The sequence below is a fragment of the Sphaeramia orbicularis genome, chromosome 18 (genome assembly GCF_902148855.1).
Source record: "Sphaeramia orbicularis chromosome 18, fSphaOr1.1, whole genome shotgun sequence".
In the NCBI taxonomy this organism is placed as follows: Eukaryota; Metazoa; Chordata; class Actinopteri; order Kurtiformes; family Apogonidae; genus Sphaeramia; species Sphaeramia orbicularis.
Window position 1 is genome coordinate 5,630,236 of NC_043974.1, and position 16,926 is coordinate 5,647,161.

A 16,926-nucleotide genomic window follows, 5' to 3' on the forward strand; every position below is an offset into this window, starting at 1 on the left:
AAATGTTCGATTGCCCCAGCTGTCTGACTTTTATTAGGGATGAGAATCGTGCTCTGTCCCGTTCAACCAACAGCTGAATATTTTAGGTAATGGGCTCCAAGTTTGGACATATTTTCAGTATGGACTACAATCACTGCTGCTGACAAACAGTTATGGAGAAATACTGGAGAAATGTTCATCTGAAGAGTCTAGACCTTATATGTGCAAATGTGGAGACGGAACTAGTTATAGACGCAACTAATTAAGAAGGAATTCAAACAGGTTGGAAAAATCAGCTGGATTTTTGTCCAAATGAATCTAAAGATAGTTTTGCAGCAGCTGGAGGGTTCAAATTACAACTGTATGAACTTTTTTTTTTTTTTTTGTTAATGCTGTTTTTAACAGATTTTAACTTGTCTTTGTTTTTATGTTTGTATTGTGTTGTTCTTAGCCCACTTAACACCCTGTGTTTTCACTAGTTTTATTACCTCCGCCAAGGAGGTTATGTTTTTGCCAGGGTTTGTTTGTTTGTTTGTCTGTCCGTTAGTGTGCAACATAACTCAAAAAGTTATGGACAGATTTGGATGAAATTTTCAGGGTTTGTTGGAAATGGGATGAGGAAGAAATGATTAAATTTTGGTGGTGATCGGGGGTGGGGGGGCCCACGGGGGGGGCCACTGATCGATAGTGTGCAACATAACTCAAAAAGTTATGGACAGATTTGGATGAAATTTTCAGGGTTTGTTGGAAATGGGATAAGGAATAAATGATTAAATTTTGGTGGTGATCGGGGGTGGGGGGGCCCACGGGGGGGGGCCACTGATCGTTAGTGTGCAACATAACTCAAAAAGTTATGGACAGATTTGGATGAAATTTTCAGGGTTTGTTGGAAATGGGATAAGGAAGAAATGATTAAATTTTGGTGGTGATCGGGGGTGGGGGGGCCCACGGGGGGGGCCACTGATCAGCCTTGGCGGAGGTCTGCGCTCTCCGAGTGCTTCTAGTTTACTTATTTAATTCCTTGTTTTATGTTTGGTGTACGGCACTTTGGCCAGCTGTAAAGTTCTTAAAGTGCTTTATAAATAAAGCTGGTATGGTATGGTATGGTATGGTATGGTATGGTATGGTATGGTATGGTATGGTATGGTATGGTATGGTATGGTATTAGGGTCCAAATACACAAAGAAATGAACCACAGACTAATAAAAGTGGGTTTAGACAAATATGAACCATTTAAAACAAAGCATTTTCTCTTAATTTTCAACTGTTACAACTCTCATTTACTATAGACGGTATACATGTGACGTCACCGTTAGCAGAAGTCACCGCGGTTCCGCCCACTGAGTGGCAGAAAGGAAATGAGTGACAGCGTTGGCTTCAATACTGTCTAAACTTAAGAAAAATATTTAATAAAAAAATGGGGAAGAGCTGTTGTGCGATTGATTGTATGTACAGGTTTGAAAAGCAGTCGAAGCTATCGTTTTACAGACACTGAAAGCCAAAGTAAAGAGACATAAATGGATCCACAAATCCAGGGAACCAAACCTAGATTTGTGGATCCTGTTTGGTGTCAGGTAACATTAATTTAGGCTGTATTTTTGGGTTAAATCAGACTTTAAATGACATGTTTTGGCTAACGTTACTTCTTAGTAAAGCTCTTGGTTTCATGATCAGATCTTTCATGGTTTTTGTCTTCATTTTGTGATTCTGAAACTTGTGCTCCTACATGATTAGTAAACTAACTGAAACTGAGGCTAACCTAGTTTTTCAAATACAGGGGAACTGGAGAATAAAGCTACGACGGAGTATTAGGGCCACATGAGAAAATAAAAGCACTTGTCACTACAAGTATGAAGTCATAAAATATCGATATAAAACCCGTAATTTTATGATAATAAAGTTGATTACAAAAAGAATCACAATGTTATGGGAATAAAGTCGTAGTTAAAAAAAAAAAAACTCATAATTTAACAAAAATGTCATTCATTTATGAGGTTAAAGTCATCATATTCCCACAATAAAGCCATAATATTACAAGAATAATGTTGTAATTTAAAAACAGGTCAGAAAAATATCATAATTTACAAGAATAAAGTCATACCCTGCTCGTACAAAGCAATATTATCTGTGTTGTATAAAGTACTTGACATTAACTAGATGTAAAATTCTCAGTACCAGTAGATCATGCATATATTATATATAAAACAGCTTTTATCCCGGGGCTATAATTGCACTGAATACTGCTGGACATTAATTAATTGTGTGGAATGCTGAATATTGTCCAGAGTATATGATGATGTTTTATGTGTCTTTTATACTTCTAGTAACACTCTTTTTTTATGCTGCTTTTTTTTTTTTTTTTTAGATATTTATGCCTTCAGGGTTTTCTTTTATATTTCAGTATATATTTATACTCTTTTATATGCCTTATTTACACTTTTTTATGGCACCTAGGACGATTGCACTTTTTAAAATTTTGTTGTACCTGTACAATGACAATAAAGACATTCTATTTTTTTTTTTTTTTTGTATTCTATTTATATTCACTGGGGTCAGTCCACGGTCTACTGTAAATGGACTTTGGATCAGTCTGTTCTCTGCCTAGTTTTGGACCTGGTTGTCAGTAATGATGAAACTATACATATTTGTTTCAGGTAAAAAATAGCGATGATCCCCTACACCCTGGATGTCAGGATATGTCATTTCTGGTCGCATGTCGATGTTCGTGGACCACTTGCTCTTTGGTAGCTCACACGGATCCATGTTGAGCCCAGCTGTCCTTAATTTAATCTCATATTTCACATTTTTCCTGGCCTGGCTGTGTTTACTGCTGTACTCCGTCATGTTGAGCAGGTTGGTTTTTGCCACTCAGTCTGACTTAGAGGGGCGTGGCCCGGGGGGGAAGTGACGTATGTGCATACCCTCTATTAACAATCAACTGAAATATGTGAAAATAAATCAATAATGCCTACTTTTAATATAAACTTAACCCACATGAACTGCTTGGTTTTCTTTAAACTCAGATAAATTAGTTCCATTAGATGTATTTGAACCACAGAGAGAATCCAACTGGACCCAAACATGTCTGCAAACAGTAGATAAGGACACACTGCCTCTGTCTGAACGGTCTGACAAACTATTCACCCCTCACCCCTGTCCATGCACTTCCTGTGTACCTCACAGGTCCCCATGGGTCACATACTAGAATATATACAGATGGCCAAAAACAAAAATCTCCTATCTGCAAATTTTTAGATTTTGAGTTTTCACATTAAATGGACTGCACCTTGGGAGGCATAAATACCTAGTATGTATTGTTAACACATAATATAGAAAGAGAGTCTGAGTAGAACAGTAGAATATGCTTGGATATCTTTAAGACAAACCATACTATAATAAAACTACACATTTTGTTTTTTTTGTTTGTTTTCTGAAAAAAGTGATTTTTTCAGATAGAAGGTTTGTATTCTGGCCATCGAGATATGTATATATAAATAAATAAATAAATAAATAAATAAATAAATATATATATATATATATATATATATATATATATATATATATATATATACATATATATATATCCAGAACTCGATGACACTATGAAACACAATTCTGGAGGCCAACTCAAAGCCAATTCCGCAGGTAAGCATCAGATGCGGTATATACCGAGGAGAAGCTCTGTCCCCCCTGCTGTTCTGCATAGGCCTAAACCCCCTCAGCCAGATCATCTCAAAGAGTGGCTTTGGGTACCAGTTCCGAAGTGGAACAGCCATCAGCCACCTCCTCTACATGGATGACATCAAGCTGTATGCCAAGAATGAGCATGACATTGACTCCCTGATCCACCTCACTCGGATCTACAGCAAAGACAATAATGCATTTATCCAGTCCGAATGTCATTCGGACTGGATAAATGTGGGTAGATGGTATCTAGAAGAGGAAAGGTGATCACAACTGAAGGGGTTGAACTACCTGAAGGGAACATTACAGATGTCAGCTATCCCACAGGCAAATGGTAATCATGAGGAGGCAGCTCAGAGGTCAAAGGTCACAGCCAAATACCTAAACAGGGTAAGGCAGGTCCTAAACAGTCAGCTGAACGGCAAAAATAAGATTCAGGACATTACCACCTATGACCTGCCAGTGGTCAGATACCCCGCTGGCATAATATCCTGGCCACTGGAAGACATACACTATATTGCCAAAAGTATTGGCTCACCCATCCAAATAATCACAATCAGGTGTTCCAATCACTTCCATGGCCACAGGTGTATAAAATCAAGCACCTAGGCATGCAGACTGCTTTTACAAACATTTGTGAAAGAATGGGTCGCTCTCAGGAGCTCAGTGAATTCCAGTGTGGAACTGTGATAGGATGCCACCTGTGCAACAAATCCAGTCGTGAAATTTCCTCACTCCTAAATATTCCACAGTTAACTGTCTGTATTATAACTGTATTATAAGAAAGTGGAAGTGTTTGGGAACGACAGCAACTCAGCCACAAAGTGGTAGGCCACGAAAACTGACAGAGCGGGGTCAGCAGATGCTAAGGCGCAAAGTGCGAAGAGGTTGCCAACTTTCTGCAGAGTCAATCGCTACAGACCTCCAAACTTCATGTGGCCTTCAGATTAGCTCAAGAACAGTGCGCAAAGAGCTTCATGGAATGGGTTTCCATGGCCGAGCAGCTGCATCCAAGCCATACATCACCAAGTGCAATGCAAAGCGCCAGATGCAGTGGTGTAAAGCACGCCGCCACTGGACTCTAGAGCAGTGGAGGCGCGTTCTCTGGAGTGACGAATCGCGCTTCTCCATCTGGCAATCTGATGGACGCGTCTGGGTTTGGCAGTTGCCAGGAGAACAATACCTGTGGGAGCGCATTGTGCCAAGTGTAAAGTTTGGTGGAGGGGGGATTATGGTGTGGGGTTGTCTTTCAGGAGCTGGGCTTGGCCCCTTAGTTCCAGTGAAAGGAACTGTGAATGCTTCAGCACACCAGACATTTTGGACAATTCCATGCTCCCAACTTTGTGGGAACAGTTTGGAGCTGGCCCCTTCCTCTTCCAACATGACTGTGCACCAGTGCACAAAGCAAGGTCCATAAAGACATGGATGACAGAGTCTGGTGTGGATGAACTTGACTGGCCTGCACAGACTCCTGACCTCAACCCCATAGAACACCTTTGGGATGAATTAGAGCAGAGACTGAGAGCCAGGCCTTCTGTCCAACATCAGTGTGTGACCTCACAAATGCGCTTCTGGAAGAATGGTCAAAAATTCCCATGAACACACTCCTAAACCTTGTGGACAGCCTTCCCAGAAGAGTTGAAGCTGTTATAGCTGCAAAGGGTGGACCGACGTCATATTGAACCCCATAGACTAGGAATGGGATGTCTCTTAAATTCATATGCGAGTCAAGGCAGGTGAGCAAATACTTTTGGCAATATAGTGTACAAGCCACTGATATCAGGACAAGAAAGCTCCTTACCATGCATGGAGGGTTCCACCCTAAGTCCAGCATCCTGAGGCTGTACACAAAGAGAAAGGAAGGGGGCCAAGGACTAGTAAGTGTACGAACTACTGTCCAGGAGGAAACGGCAAACCTCCAGGAATATGTCAAGAAAATGGCCCCCAATGACCAACTGCTAAGTGAATGCCTCAGGCAACAAAAGGATGAGAAGCCAAAGGAGGGACTGTCATTTAAGGACAAGCCCTTGCATGGCATGTGCCACCGGCAAATTGAGGAAGTGGCTGATATCGAGAAAACATACCAGTGACTGGAAAAGGCTGGACTGAAAGACAGCACAGAGGCACTACTCATGACTGCACAAGAACAGGCCCTGAACACCAGAGCAACAGAGGCTGGGGTCTACCACACCAGACAAGACCCCAGGTGTAGGTCTACCACACCAGATAAAACCCCAGGTGTAGGTTGTGTAGAGAAGCCCCTGAAACAGTCCAGCACATCACAGCAGGTGTAAGATGCTGTAAGGCAAGGCATACATGGAACGGCATAACCAGGTAGAGGGCATAGTGTTCAGGAATATCTGTTCCAGGTATGGACTGGAGGTCCCAGGGTCCAGATGGGAGACACCCCCAAAGGTGACAGAGAACAAACAGGCCAAGATCCTGTGGGACTTCCAGATCCAGACCAACAAGATGGTGATGGCCAATCAGCCTGACATAGTGGCGTTGGATAAACATTTGAAGAAAGTGGTAGTGATAGATGGAGCAATCCCAAGTGACAGAAAATGAGAGAGAAAGAACACGAGAAGCTGGAGAAATACCAAGGGCAGAAAGAGGAGATAGAGAAAATGTGGGGTGTGAAGGCAACAGTGGTACCAGTAGTGAACGGGGCTCTAGGGGCAGTGACCCCAAAACTGAGAGGATAGAACCAGCAGATACCAGGAACAACATCGAGTCTGGGGACTGAGTCTGAAGGAGACACCGCTCAGGTGGGTGAGAAAAAAAAAAAAAAATTATTCAGGGTAGGGAAGCAAAATTTACAATATTTTGAGGCAGGGATTGAAAGACAGTGTATGACCAATTAGTTTATTGAAAGTCATGAGAATTTATTTGCCACAAGAAAATTTGCATAATAGAAAATGTTTTTATTCTATGTGTCCTCCTTCTTTCTCAATAACTGCCTTCACACGCTTCCTGAAACTTGCGCAAGTGTTCCTCAAATATTCGGGTGACAACTTCTCCCATTCTTCTTTAATAGTATCTTCCAGACTTTCTCGTAATAGTTTTGCTCATAGTCATTCTCTTCTTTCCATTATAAACAGTCTTTATGGACACTCCAACTATTTTTGAAATCTCCTTTGGTGTGACGAGTGCATTCAGCAAATCACACACTCTTTGACGTTTGCTTTCCTGATTACTCATATGGGCAGAAGTTTCTGAAAAGGTATGGATAATAGTGTTAGGTATGATTATGACATCAATATATGTTTGGTTTCAAAACAATTGACGATTGAGAAAAAACAACTAAATGTTCATTGTAAATTTTGCTTCCCCACCCTGTATACATACATATATATATATATATATATATATATATATATATATATATATATATATATATACATATATATATATATATATATATATATATATATATATATATATATACATATATATATTTGTGCTGGGCAGCGATTAAAATTTTTAATCACAATTAGTCGCATGGATTTCTGCAATTAATTGGAATTCATCGCATAGTTATATTGGGGGGGGTTGCCGGCATCAACAGCGTGTATTGCCTTTAAGTGATATTTCAGACTCGAAGTACTCTGATGATAAAAAACAATTCCACATTGCAGTGCTTCCAAACAACTGTGTCCTTCTCAACCCCACCATCTGAAGACATTTAAAATGAAAATGTAAAAGACCGGTACTTTTCTCCATGTTTATGTCCACACCAGTTTATTCCCGGTTGTGAGTGACTGACAGGAGTCTTAAGCCCACTAATAAGTATTAATACTAACAAGCTCAATAATATGTGATGTTCAGTTGTTCAAAGTAAGCAAAGGGGGCCCTCTAGTGGTCGGAATAAGTTGCACTAACGTATGTTTTGTCCTTTCGGTGTTACTGTAGCCAGTTCGGACATAAGAAGGAACTAACAGACACGTTCCTTTCACTCTGTTTGTATGGCCCCAAAAATGTTTGCCTGTGAGTATTTTATGTTCAGTTGTTGTAAGAATGAATAGTATAAAATACCTCTGATGTGAACCTTTTGTTACTGGATAAAAAGACGTAACTCTTAAATTAATCTGTAAATGCTAATCGTTAGCGTGTGTATGGATTTTCCCATTCAAGTTAGCATTGAGCTAGCGGTGTTTTTCCCATTGATTTAAATATATAATGCCATGTAAATGTACTAAGTGAACATAACTGGGACATATTTTGTATGTATGTTGCAGTTTTACAGTGAGTCTCAAGTAAAAGATGTGGAGAGAAGTTTTGGGCTTTTCTTGTTAAACCTGTTGTCCATCTGCTGAGCTAATCGCTACACGCACACAAGCAGAGGCAGAAGAATTGGAGTTAGAATTGTACTGTCCTCGCTAAGACGTCTGTAGCTTAAACATGTTAATTTTTTTTTTTCCTCATCCTTTATTTAAAAAATTTCATTGACCAGAACATGGCGTGGAGAAAAAAACACAACATAATACTCGAGGTGAGCCAGGAAGAAATTAAATACAATTACATAAATTGGTAAGTAAATTAAAAAAAATAAAAGTAAAGGAATAAACATGAAGAGAGAAAAATAGATAAATAAATTAAAATAAAAATAAATAAATTACAACTTAAATTCGTCACATAAGGCTTTAGTCTTCACAGCTTTAGGGTTAGTGCAAAAGTTAAGTGTGTCTAGATAGGATTTCAAATAAGATTTAAAGACCACAAAGCTGGGTTTGTGATTGGCAAATTTGCTTGTATGTATATGAGGCCTAATATATATATATATATATATATACATATATATATATATATATATATATATATATATATATATATATATATATATATATATGTGTGTGTGTGTGTGTGTGTGTGTGTGTGTGTGTGTGTGTGTGTGTGTGTGTGTGTGTGGCCTGTGGTTCCTCATGGGTCACATACTAGTTAAATATAATTTGTCTTCAAACTAAATAAGTTATTGTGAAATGAGCATAAATGCCTGTTTGAATCACATACATGCTTCGTCACTGCTACTGGATCTGAGCAGGAAAATGCACATGGTATTCCAGATCTACACACACACACTCCCTCGGCTCTGTTTGAACTGTATATTCTCTGCTCCATTCCGTTTACTGTATATTTACTCTGCATTAGCAGGTTAATGAGGTGAAACTTTTCTCTCTCTCTCTCTCTCTCTCTCTCTCTCTCTCTCTCTCTCTCTCTCTCTCTCTCTCTCTAATGCATCACTACCTCTTCTTCTGTCTGTATCCTTTCACATTCCTCACTTTCATTTTCTCTTTTTCACCTCCGTCACTCTCTCCCCCGTTCTCCTCCTCTCCTTTACAATCATCTCTGATGTCACTCTTGTCTTTTATTTTTCTTTCTCCTCCTCCATTCTGTCGTTTTCTATCTCTCTTCATCTCTCTCCGTTTACCAAATAGCTGATGTCACTTTTTCCATTTCCCCCTAATGGAGGTAGAAACACAGAGCGATGGACGGAGAGGAAAAATAGCCTCAGATGAAGAAGGATGGATGGAAAACGAAGGAAGCAACGAGGAAGGATGAGAGGGTGACAGTGAGGAGAAAAGAGATGGAAGGCTCTGACACTGGATGGGAGAGAAGATGAAGGAAACGGGAAGATGAAGAGAGAGAGAGAGAGACAGAGATAGAAAGAGAGAGAGAGACAGAGAGAGAGAGAGCGGTGAAGGTGTGACATGATGAAATGATGAGCAGTGAGAGGGAGGAATATAGAAGAGCAGAGGGTGATGGGTAATGAAACCATGGACAGAAACAAACACAGAACCATCACAAAAAGGTTTATTATTGATGTTTGAAAGACGAAATCCAGTCAAACAGAATTTTGTAGAGAAATGACTGAAGAACTGCACCAACAGAAGAACAGGGGTTAGGGTTAGGGTTAGTGGAGTTAGGGTTTGTGGAGTTAGGGTTAAAGTTAGGGTTAGGGTTAGTGGAGTTAGGGTTAGTGGAGTTAGGGTTAGTGTTAGTTTAGTTAGGGTTAGGGTTAGGGTTAGTGGAGTTGGGGTTAGGGTTAGTGGAGTTAGGGTTAGGGTAAGTGGAGTTAGGGTTAGTGGAGTTAGGGTTAGTGTTAGTTTAGTTAGGGTTTAGGGTTAGTGGAGTTGGGGTTAGGGTTAGTGGAGTTGGGGTTAGGGTAAGTGGAGTTGGGGTTAGGGTTAGTGGAGTTAGGGTTTGTGGAGTTAGGGTTAGAGTTAGGGTTAGGGTTAGTGGAGTTAGGGTTTGTGGAGTTAGGGTTAGAGTTAGGGTTAGTGGAGTTAGGGTTAGGGTTAGTGGAGTTAGGGTTTGTGGAGTTAGGGTTAGAGTTAGGGTTAGGGTTAGTGGAGTTAGGGTTAGGGTTAGTGGAGTTAGGGTTAGGGTTAGTGGAGTTAGGGTTAGGGTTAGTGGAGTTGGGGTTAGGGTTAGTGGAGTTAGGGTTAGTGGAGTTAGGGTTAGGGTAAGTGGAGTTAGGGTTAGGGTAAGTGGAGTTAGGGTTAGTGTTAGTTTAGTTAGGGTTTAGGGTTAGTGGAGTTGGGGATAGGGTTAGTGGAGTTGGGGTTAGGGTAAGTGGAGTTGGGGTTAGGGTTAGTGGAGTTAGGGTTTGTGGAGTTAGGGTTAGAGTTAGGGTTAGGGTTAGTGGAGTTAGGGTTTGTGGAGTTAGGGTTAGAGTTAGGGTTAGGGTTAGTGGAGTTAGGGTTAGGGTTAGGGTTAGTGGAGTTAGGGTTTGTGGAGTTAGGGTTAGAGTTAGGGTTAGGGTAAGTGGAGTTGGGGTTAGGGTTAGTGGAGTTAGGGTTTGTGGAGTTAGGGTTAGAGTTAGGGTTAGGGTTAGTGGAGTTAGGGTTTGTGGAGTTAGGGTTAGTGGAGTTAGGGTTAGGGTTAGTTTAGTTAGGGTTAGGGTTTGTGGAGTTGGGGTTAGGGTTAGTGTAGTTAGGGTTAGGGTTAGTGTAGTTAGGGTAAGGGTAAGTGGAGTTAGGGTTATGGTTAGTGGTGTTAGCTGTTGTGCAGTTCCAGGTAATGTTCTGCTGTAGTCGTGTTGTTTGTTTTCATATCCAACTAATTCTGTAAAACCCTGTGAGGGAACTGTGTGATATAGGAGTGAACAACTAAAACTGAATTTAATTTAATTGAATTGAACTGAATTGAACTGAATTGAACTGAATTGAATTGAACTGAGTAGTTTCTGTCTCCGGTTCTGAGCCAATATTTGTGTCCTGACAGTCTGTCCTGTAAATGTCCTTTTGTTCTGCTGATGTCAAACACTTTACAGGTTGGACATTCCAGCTGGCAGATGACAAACGCTGTTCTACAGTTGATAGACTAATTGAATGTGTGTTGTCTTTCTGTGTTTGACATTAGTACAGGGGTCACAAGGGTCACATGAGTAGGTGGTTTCTGACCCCATGATGGTGGACCACTGGGTTGGAGACGGCTGTGGACCAGGTTGTCCTGCAGTGGAGGACATCTACTAAAGGTGATGAGTGGACACATCTATGCTCTGAACGATGTCCATGTCAAGGACATAGACTGTAGACGTTTCCTTCAGCAGGTGTGTCTGGTCCATAGTCGTGAGCCTGAGCCAGAGGGTTCAACACTGACTGTGGCAGCAATCGATCACATCTAATCAATCAGTCAATCAATCAATCAATCAGTCAATCAATCACATTTAATTAATCACATTTTATTTATGTAATGTCAGTTCGTTACGACAATGATCACGACATCTACATTTGAACTGGTCTAAACTGTTAAATAAATGACTCCGTTATAAAACTTATTCAGATGGTTCTGACCTGATACTGGAGGGGATCCTGTTGGTCACATGACTATGTCCCTCAGCTGTGTATTAGTGTGTGTATTAGTGCGTGTGTGTGTGTGTCTGAGTGTGTGTATTAGTGTGTGTGTGTGTGTATTAGTGTGTGTGTGTGTGTGTGTGTGTATTAGTGTGTGTGTATTAATATAGAGGAGGCGTGGCTTATGGCTCCAGGACTGAAAGGTGTCACATTTCCAGATGACCTTTTTCCTTCTTTTTCACCAAAAACACAGAAAACACAGACAGATCGTTCTAATTCAAGGTCAGCAGACACAGTCAGCTGACACACATTCTAAACCCACCTCTGCAGATAAATCCACAGCTGAAGGTGTTATATACTCCAGTACCAGTCGAAAATCAGACTAACTTCCTTCTGTCATGCAGAATAAAGTGCTCCACACCAGGGCCAAAGCAGAAGCCGCTGAGAACCACTACACCCTGGACCGTAGAAGCTCCGCCTCCAGAACATTTACATTGAACTATTGGTTCAATGGACCAAAACTTTTCTGCTTCAGTGTTTTTTTTAGACTTTTTTCAACATATTTCTGAGAAACACTGAAGAACAATTGAATGTGTTTCGAAGACTTTTATCCATAAATATATCAAATCAAATGGTATTTATACAGAGGGAATTCAAACCATCCACCCTTAACCCTAACCCTTATAACCCAGGCACCAACAGAATCCACAGTTAACCCTAACCCAGACACCAGCAGAATAAACCCTTAACCCTAACCCTTAACCCAGACACCAACAGAATAAACCCTTAACCCTAACCCAAACACCAACAGAACAAAGCCTTAACCCTAACCCTTAACCCAGACACCAGCAGAATAAACCCTTAACCCTAACCCTTAACCCAGACACCAGCAGAATAAACCCTTAACCCTAACCCTTAACCCAGACACCAGCAGAATAAACCCTTAACCCTAACCCTTAACCCAGACACCAGCAGAATAAACCCTTAACCCTAACCCTTAACCCAGACACCAGCAGAATAAACCCTTAACCCTAACCCTTAACCCAGACACCAACAGAATAAACCCTTAACCCTAACCCAAACACCAACAGAATAAACCCTTAACCCTAACCCAGACACCAACAGAATAAGCCCTAACCCAGACACCAACAGAATTCATCCTTAACCCTAACCCTTAACCCAGTGCTTTACCTTTAGCTACTCCTACTTTAAACATTTCTTCTGTTCTTCTTTTTGTGTTTTATTTCTGTTGAGGTGCACCATAAGTGAATGCCATAGGTCCAACACAACCGAACCTGTTCATCTGGGATTATCTACATCAGGGGTGTCCAGTCCTGGTCCAGGATCCTGCATGTTCTAGATGTTTCCTCTTCCAGTCCACCTGAGGGTCATTATCAGTCTTCTGCAGAGCTGGATGAAAGGGTTATTATTTAAATCAGGTGTGTTGGAAGATGAATACATCTGACACATGCAGGACAGTAGATCTGGAGGACCAAGGTTGGAGGTAGATCTGGAGGACCAGGGTTGGACAGTAGATCTGGAGAACCAGGGTTGGAGGTAGATCTGGAGGACCAGGGTTGGACAGTAGATCTGGAGAACCAGGGTTGGACAGAAGATCTGCAGGACCAGGGTTGGACAGAAGATCTGGAGGACCAGGGTTGGACAGTAGATCTGCAGGACCAGGGTTGGACAGTAGATCTGGAGGACCATGGTTGGACAGTAGATCTGAAGGACTAGGATCTGACCCCCTGGTCTACGTTCTGTTCACTGTTCACTCAAATTAAAACTACATCCTGTTCTTTCATTTCACTGTGACCTTTGTGCCAGTCCTCCAACTACACCATAAGATGAACTCTGATATTTAATAATTCAGTATGAATGACACTATAAAAACATTAAAAACCTGTATGAGATATGTTTACATTGACCTAATATTTTAATTATATGTACTTATTGTTTTTAGTGGTTTGAACTTCAGGTTTCTATTGCACAGACTTAACATGTGAATTCTATAAACTTAGTTTTATATTTCATGGAACTCAGTATTGTTATTCAGATCTACTTCAGTTTTTAATGATATTTGCTTAATTCATCAGGTAAAACTAAATGATTTCACGGCTTTTAAATTTACTGAATTTACTGTGAGTGTAAAAATGTTACACAGATTAATAAAATGAAAAATGTGTGATTGAATCAATCATTAGATGTCCATGTCCTGCAGATTTACAGTGAACGTGTCCTTTATGTTGAGTATATTAAAGACACAGTGTGTACGAATATGAAGACAAACAAAGAGGAAAATATGACATTAAACAACAAACAACGATTAAAATGAATATACATGTAGGACAAGACAGACAAAAACAAAAGGAATGAAAAGACCAAAATATCAGAGGTGTTAAATGGATAAAACTGAACGGAGAAAATGAATGGATGGAAAGAAAACAACAAACAGAAGGATGAAGAAAGAGAGAGAGAGGGATGAAAGGAGGAAGCAAAGAGAGGAGAACAGAGACATTCCCAGACAGAGGCTGTTAAAACACACACACACACAGACACACACACACGCACACACCTTGCTCCATCATTAGTCTTCATTAGAGTCTTTATGAGGAAAATTAGAAAGGGAGTTTCCTCCCAAACTGAGCCCTAGGGTCCGACTAGTGTGTGTGTGTGTGTGTGTGTGTGTGTGTGTGTGTGTGTAAGAGCAAGAGAATGAAGTAATTGTGGTAAATTTCTTCATGGGGTTCATCAGATGAAAGGAGAACAGCTACAGTAACAATGAATATATATATATATATATATATATATATATATATATATATATATATATATATATATATATATATACATATATATATATATATATATATATATATATATATATATATACACATATATATATACAGGGTGGGGAAGCAAAATTTACAATATTTTGAGGCAGGGATTGAAAGACAGTGTATGACCAATTAGTTTATTGAAAGTCATGAGAATTTATTTGCCACAAGAAAATTTACATAATGGAAAATGTTTTTATTCTGTGTCCTCCTTCTTTCTCAATAACTGCCTTCACACGCTTCCTGAAACTTGTGCAAGTGTTCCTCAAATATTCGGCTGACAGCTTCTCCCATTCTTCTTTAATAGTATCTTCCAGACTTTCTCGTAATAGTTTTGCTCATAGTCATTCTCTTCTTTCCATTATAAACAGTCTTTATGGACACTCCAACTATTTTTGAAATCTCCTTTGGTGTGACGAGTGCATTCAGCAAATCACACACTCTTTGACGTTTGCTTTCCTGATTACTCATATGGGCAAAAGTTTCTGAAAAGGTATGGATAATAGTGTTAGGTATGATTATGACATCAATATATGTTTGGGTTCAAAACAATTGACGTAGTGCCTGCTGAGAAAAAACAACTAAATGTTCATTGTAAATTTTGCTTCCCCACCCTGTCTACATATACATATATACATATATATATATATATATATATATATATATATATATATATATATATATATATATATATACACACACACACACACACACTATATTGCCAAAAGTATTTGCTCACCTGCCTTGATTCACATATGAATTTAAGAGACATCCCATTCCTAGTCTATGGGGTTCAATATGACGTCGGTCCACCCTTTGCAGCTATAACAGCTTCAACTCTTCTGGGAAGGCTGTCCACAAGGTTTAGGAGTGTGTTCATGGGAATTTTTGACCATTCTTCCAGAAGCGCATTTGTGAGGTCACACACTGATGTTGGACAGAAGGCCTGGCTCTCAGTCTCTGCTCTAATTCATCCCAAAGGTGTTCTATGGGGTTGAGGTCAGGAGTCTGTGCAGGCCAGTCAAGTTCATCCACACCAGACTCTGTCATCCATGTCTTTATGGACCTTGCTTTGTGCACTGCTGCACAGTCATGTTGGAAGAGGAAGGGGCCAGCTCCAAACTGTTCCCACAAAGTTGGGAGCATGGAATTGTCCAAAATGTCTTGGTCTGCTGAAGCATTCACAGTTCCTTTCACTGGAACTAAGGGGCCAAACCCAGGTCCTGAAAAACAACCCCACACCATAATCCCCCTTCCACCAAACTTTACACTTGACACAATGCAGTCCCACAAATATTGTTCTCCTGGCAACTGCCAAACCCAGACACGTCCATCAGATTGCCACATGGAGAAGCACGATTCGTCACTCCAGAGAACGAGCCTCCACTGCTCTAGAGTCCAGTGGCGGCGTGCTTTACACCACTGCATCCGGCGCTTTGCATTGCACTTGGTGATGTATGGCTTGGATGCAGCTGCTCGGCCATGGAAACCCATTCCATGAAGCTCTTTGTGCACTGTTCTTGAGCTAATCTGAAGGCCACATGAAGTTTGGAGGTCTGCAGCGATTGACTCTGCAGAAAGTTGGCGACCTCTTGGCACTATGCACCTCAGCATCTGCTGACACCACTCTGTCAGTTTACGTGGCCTACCACTTTGTGGCTGAGTTGCTGTCGTTCCCAAACACTTCCACTTTCTTATAATACAGCTGACAGTTGACTGTGGAATATTTAGGAGTGAGGAAATTTCACGACTGGATTTGTTGCACAGGTGGCATCCTATCACAGTTCCACGCTGGAATTCACTGAGCTCCTGAAAGTGACCCATTCTTTCACAAATGTTTGTAAAAGCAGTCTGCATGCCTAGGTGCTTGATTTTATACACCTGTGGACATGGAAGGGACTGGAACACCTGATTCTGATTATTTGGATGGGTGAGCCAATACTTTTGGCAATATAGTATATATATATATATATATATATATATATATATATATATATATATATATATATATATATATATATATATATATATATATACATAATTATATATATATAGTTACTGTAGCCATCCTCCTTTCATACATATATACAGTTCTGGAAAAGCTTCAGAGCCCACTGCATTTTCCTGTGAAACCATCTTGTGTGCATGTATGACAGCCATTCCAATCCATTCCATTCCAGTGTCTGTTGAATTCCAACCCAAACACACCTTCTTCTGCTGAATAAACAGCTGATCCATGTCTTCTTTCAGAAGCAGAAGTATAAACAACACTACTGTGTTCATCATTATCGTCTTCCAATCGGCTAAAACACTTCTATTACTACCACAAAAGTAACTGTGATCCAAAAGTAACTGTGGAGAACTACTGGACTATTGCTCTGCCAATGTTCCCAAACTGTGAGTTGGACTGGTTCTTCTATCAGGACAATGCTCCTGTCCTCAGCTAGGTCCATAAAGGTGTGGATGACAGACCATCAGATGAAGACCCTGTCAGGTCCCGTCCAATCTCCAGACCTGAACCCACTGTGAAAACTTCTGGAGGAACATGGATGGTCCAAGCCATGGAACAGGTCTGAGCTTCTGGAACGTCTATGGCAGGAGCTGCATAAAGTCATCCAACAGCAGTGGAG